The sequence below is a fragment of the Balaenoptera acutorostrata genome, chromosome 15 (assembly GCF_949987535.1).
Source record: "Balaenoptera acutorostrata chromosome 15, mBalAcu1.1, whole genome shotgun sequence".
In the NCBI taxonomy this organism is placed as follows: Eukaryota; Metazoa; Chordata; class Mammalia; order Artiodactyla; family Balaenopteridae; genus Balaenoptera; species Balaenoptera acutorostrata.
In genome coordinates, this window is record NC_080078.1 from 1153429 (window position 1) to 1159009 (window position 5581).

General features: G+C 49.2%; 1 pseudogene; it reads left to right on the forward strand.

The window, feature by feature from the left end:
• The first annotated feature begins 3865 nt into the window (after positions 1–3865).
• LOC103008233 (allograft inflammatory factor 1-like) lies at positions 3866–4704 on the forward strand (annotated as a pseudogene).
• The last annotated feature ends 877 nt before the right edge of the window (positions 4705–5581 follow it).

The window sequence follows — 5581 nt, forward strand, 5'->3', positions numbered from 1 at the left end:
CGCAACGAAGAGTAGCCCCCGCTCAATGCAACTAGAGAAAGCCCGCACGCAGCAACAAAGACCCAATGCAGCCATAAATAAATAAATTAAAAAAAAAAAAAAAAAGAAAGAAATTCAGCCGTGATGGCAGAATTGTTGAGAACTTAGACCAACGAGAAGACTTCTCCCGGGAAGGAGTGGGTGTCAGGGGTGCTGCTGGAATTGCCAGCGCCTGGTGATAAGGCAGATGGACCCTAATCAGCTTTGTTATTGATTTTAAATCCTCCACAGAGCACGCCTCCCCTCCCCCAACCCACGCTGCACCTGGCGCCCCACTTCCCAGCACAGGGATGGACGCACAGAGCAGCCAGTGTCCCCAGGAGGGCCGACCGCTGCCCAGAGAGGCTGGGGGCGGGGAGGCTTCCCCCAGGGAGCACGAGGCCCCTGGGATGGACCCGTGGCGTCCGAGTGTCCTCTCTGGTGTGAGGACGCTAGTCGCCTGTGTGGACGTGCCCCGGCTCGCTCACCTGTTCACCAGCTGAAGGACAGACACGTGGGTGGTCTTCTGGTTTGGGCAGTTAAGAATGAAGCCTCTCCACAGAGGAACGGATAAAGAAGATGCGGTACATATATACAATGGAATGTTAGCCATAAACAAGAACGAAACAAGGCCACTTGCAGCAACATGGATGGACCTAGAGATTACCATACCTAAGTGAAGTAAGCCAGACATAGAAAGACAAATACCATGATATCACTTTAAGTGGGCTCTAAAATATGACACAAGTGAGCTTATCTATGAAACAAAAACAGACTCACAGACACAGAGAACAGACTTGTCGCTGCCAAGGGGGAGGGATGGATTGGGAGTTTGGGATTAGCAGATGCAAACCATTATATAGAGAATGGATAAACAACAAGGTCCTACTGTATAGCACAGGAAACTGTATTCAATACCCTGGGATAAACCGTAATGGAAAAGCATATGAAAAAGAATACATATATATGTATGTGTGTGTGTGTAGAACTGAATTGCTTGGCTGTACAGCAGGAAGTAACACAACATTGTAAATCAACTATACTTTGATAAATTAAAATTAAAAATGAAGCCTAACATTTCAGGTACATACTTTTGTGTGACCACCATTTTTCGGTTTTCTAGGGTAGATATTTCTGATGGGATGACTCGCTTTTAAGGCCATCGTACGCTTAAGAAACCGTTTAAGAACGCTTGGTGGTACCATTTTGCATTCCCTCTGGCAACAAAGAGCCGCCCGGCTCTAAACACCCACTGGCACCTGGTTCTGCCAGCTTTATTGTCACCATTGGATAAACATGCAGGGCCATCTCACTGCCATTTTAACCTGCATCTCCCTAAGGGCTAACTTGCTTAGTTCTCACGCATTTTATCCGCTGTCCACATATCCTGTTTGGAAACATGTATGTTGTGACATTTTACCCATTTTAAAATCTGGTTTATCTTCTTATTGTTGAGTTTCGAGAGCTCTTTATATATTCTGGACACAAGCTGTTTGTTAAGAGATGTGATTTCTAAATGTTTTCTCCGCATCTGTGAGTTATCTTTTCATTCTCTGAACAGTTTCACAGAGCAAATGTTTTTAACTTTGATTCAGTCCAATTCATCAATTTTTCAAAAAACTCTGCCTAACTCTGAGGTCACAAAGATTCTCTCTTATCTTTTCTTCTAAAGGTTTTATAGTTTTAGGCTTGACATTTGGGTCTATTATCCATTTCAATTTAATTTTTGTAGAGAATGGAAGAATAGATCAAGGCTCTTTAAATGTAAGTTTTTCACCAAATTTAGGAAGTTTGGGCTATGATTTCCTCAAATATTATTTTCTATGCCAATTTCTCTCTCCTCTTGGGACTTCGTGAGAGGAACGTTGGACCCTGTGGTGTTGCCCATTCGTCCTCGAGATCATGCTCATTCTCCCCAAACTTCTGTTTTCTGTTCTGCACAGCGATGATTTCTGTTGACCCACCTCAGGTTTCCTGAACCCTTCCCCCTTCATCTCCATTCTGCTACCGAGCCCATCCCATGCTTTTTTTTTTTAATTTCAGATATTGCATTCTTTCAGTTGTAAACGTTCCCTCTGGTTATATTTTCTAGTTTCTATTTCTCTGCAGAGAACCCCTACCTCTCCAGGCATCTCAAGATTATTCACCTTATCCTCATGATAGGTGGTTAGAAGAGCTGCTTTAAAATCTTTAACTGATCCTTACCGCTTCGGGGTCGTCTTGGGATTGGCATCTGTTGGCTGTCTCTTTCCTCGTCCTGTTTCTTCTGTGAGTCGAGGAGTTTGGGATTGTGTGCTGAGCGCTTGCATACTGCGCTGCGAGACCCTGGGTCCTGGCTAACACTCCAGAGCATGTTGCCTTGTCATTGCTGCTGTGCTTCCGGCAGGCCGACCTGGTTACGCCCAGACAGCGCGGCCCAGCTCTCCTGCAGGCAGTGGTCCGTTACGGGTTCCCCTCCAGCGCCTTTCCCACATCGCTGGGCCCCATCCGGCACGTGGGCTGGCACTGGGGAGGTGGTTCAGGTCTTGAAGCCTTTGATGCGCTTCTGTGGGAGCCTTGGTCACACACGGCGTTAGGTGTGTCCTCCTGAAGCCCGCTCTCCTCTGGGATTTCTCCCACCCCCTCCAGCTCTGTGGGGCCCCTTCCCCTTGTCTTCAGGCTCTCTTTCTATCTCCCCTGGGGTTTACCATCAGTGCTGCCACGAAGTGCAGGGACGGGCCCACCCGGGGGTCAAAATGGGAATCAAAGAAGGAAAAGTCAGCCCCCGACTCGCCCTTGTTTCAGGTCGTTACTCAAGTTTGACTTCAGATCTTAATCAGCCTGCCCTGCTACTCGACACTGACCTCAGAGGGTTGCATTTGATATTCTCTCCGGAATGTTTCATTGTAATCAATGTGAGAGATAAACCATAGTTGGATAAACAGTTACTGTGACTATTTACTCCACGGTTGGAATTCTGGAACCAGAATTAGGATACACATTTTTTAATCGGCCACCTCATTGGGCTCTTATGAGTGCCACTATCTTTTTCCTTTTTCAATGATAAGTATTTGATACACACACAATAACATAAAAATTATATGTAAACCATGACGTTTAATAACAGAACAAACACCTGAGAATCTATGACGCTCCTGCAACCGTTCCCTCCTCCCATCCCCTGGCCACCAGAGGTGACTAGAGTCTGAATTAATCTTTACTATCATTACAACTGTCTCTCTTTATGGTTGTGCTACTTATGTGTGTATCCATAAATACAGTAGTTATTTTAAAATTATTTTTAGACATAAAAATGATGTCACAGTACCTCTATACTTTTACAACTTAATTTTTTTTTTAATTAATTATTTGTTTACTTTTGGCTGCGTTGGGTCTTCGTTGCGGTGCGCGGGCTTCTCATCATGGTGGCTTCTCTTGTTGCAGAACACGGGCTTCAGTAGTTGCGGCACGTGGGCTCAGTAGTTGTGGCTCACAGGCTCTAGAGAGCAGGCTCTGTAGTTGTGGCTCATGGGCTCTAGGCGCGTGGGCTTCAGTAGTTATGGCGCGTGGGCTTCAGTAGTTGCGGCACGTGGGCTCAGTAGTTGTGGCGCATGGCCTTAGTTGCTCCGCGGCATGTGGAATCTTCCCAGACCAGGGCTCGAACCCGTGTCCCCTGCACTGGCAGGCGGATTCTTAACCACTGTGCCCCCAGGGAAGCCCTGCAACTTGATGTTTTAATCCCAATTTTGAGATTCATGTACGGATCCTGCCACCACACGCCACGCAGCTTGGACCAGGCGCCCGCCCCTCCTCTGCATCCCTTGCCGCGGTCGCGAAGCCCCGAGCTGGCGGAAGTCCGGTGCTCACCATGTCTGTCGCACTCAGCAACAAGTTCCAAGGAGGGAAAGTGCTCGGTTTGCTCAAAGCCCGGCAGGAGAGGAGGTCAGCTGAGATGAACCAGGAGTTCCTCTGTGACCAGAAATACAGTGATGAAGAGAACCTGCCGGAAAAATTTGCAGCCTTTATAGAGAAGTACCTGGAGTTCGACCTGAACAATGAGGGCGAGATTGATCTGATGTCTTTCAAGAGGACGATGGAGAAGCTTGGGGTCCCCAAGACCCACCTGGAGATGAAGAAGCTGATCTCGGAGGTGGCGGGCAGTGTCAGCGACACCATCTCCTACTGAGACTTTGTGAACGTGATGCTGGGGAAATGGTCGGCGGTCCTCAAGCTAGTCATGATGTTTGACGGAAAAGCCAACGAGAGCAGCCCCAAGCCAGCTGGGCCCCTCAAGACAGAGGCATTGCCAGCCTGCCCTGAGGACCCCCGCTTGGACCTGCCCCGCCCTCCTCACTCCTCTTCCTCCCTCCTGATCTCCCTGCCCTTCTTGACTCATTGCGATGTATCTTATTTGTTTTGTTTGGTCATTGTGCGTTTGTTTTTTCATCAGCAGAGTCAGTGATCTCTTTGTATAGCATAAATTACTGCCTTAAAGGGGCTCCGGGTTGGGGAGTCCAGATCTCCTCCTTCTCTTTTTCCCTGCATCTCCCCTCCCTGTGCAGAAGGGCTGACATTAAACCAAAAACCAGAGGGAGCAGGGCCAGGACAGGGAGACCAGAAGCCTGTGATTCCTGCACTTGAAGCTGGCACTGTTCGTCCTTCCAGGTCACTGAGCTAAGTCCTGGGACCCTGGCCCGGCCCTGGTGAGGCCCTCAGCCCCTTTCAGAAGACCCTGGAGTCGGGACGAAGCTGCAGGGCCTCGTTAGGGCATCCTCGGACAGCTCTGTGTTTCCAGTGCTCTTGGGTGGGCCAGGATGTGGCCACGCAGCGTCCCACCGCCCCAGCTGGTCCCCTCTCAGTGAGGTGACAGAAGGAGAGAAGGAGAGGGACTTGGCAATTTGAGCCCTTCAAGAAGCTTCCAGAGGAATCCTCTAGCCTTGCTGCCTGGCCACACCTTTACAGGCAGCTCAGAGGGAGGGTTTAGCTCCCCCTGACCCTTGCTGGGGCTTCAGAGGCAGAGGGGATCCAGGGGCCTTGGGGGAGGGGATTCAGCTCAGTCTAGTCCCACCTTTTAGGGAGGATGTTGAGGGCAACAGGATAGGAGGATGAGGACTTAAACGCTCCCGGCGAAGAGGCAGCACCACTGCTAAGCCAGGAGCTGAGAAATAGGTCGCCTTTCTGATCCCAATCTGCTTGAAACCTGACTCTGCTTCCCCATTCGCCTTCACACCTTCCTTACGCCATTCATTCATTCATTCTTCATTCATTCACTCTGTCGTTCAACAGGTATTTATTGACAACCTATTGTAAGCTTTAAGTCCCCCCACGTTGTCCTGACATGTCCCATGTCTCTCTAATTCATCATTCTGTTTCCAAACCACTCAAAACCTTGAGCTTGGGGATTAGATTGGGGTCACCTGTGGTTTTTATTTTGGACGAGGGTTTTAGAGCCCTGATCCATCCTGTAGGTTAGCTGGGCCAGGCCTCTCAGTTCACAGGTGAGAAAACTGTGGGGACCCACAGGGATTAAGTGCCTTGCCCAAGGGCAGGGGTCCATCTGGAGATGGAAGATCCGGACCGGGGC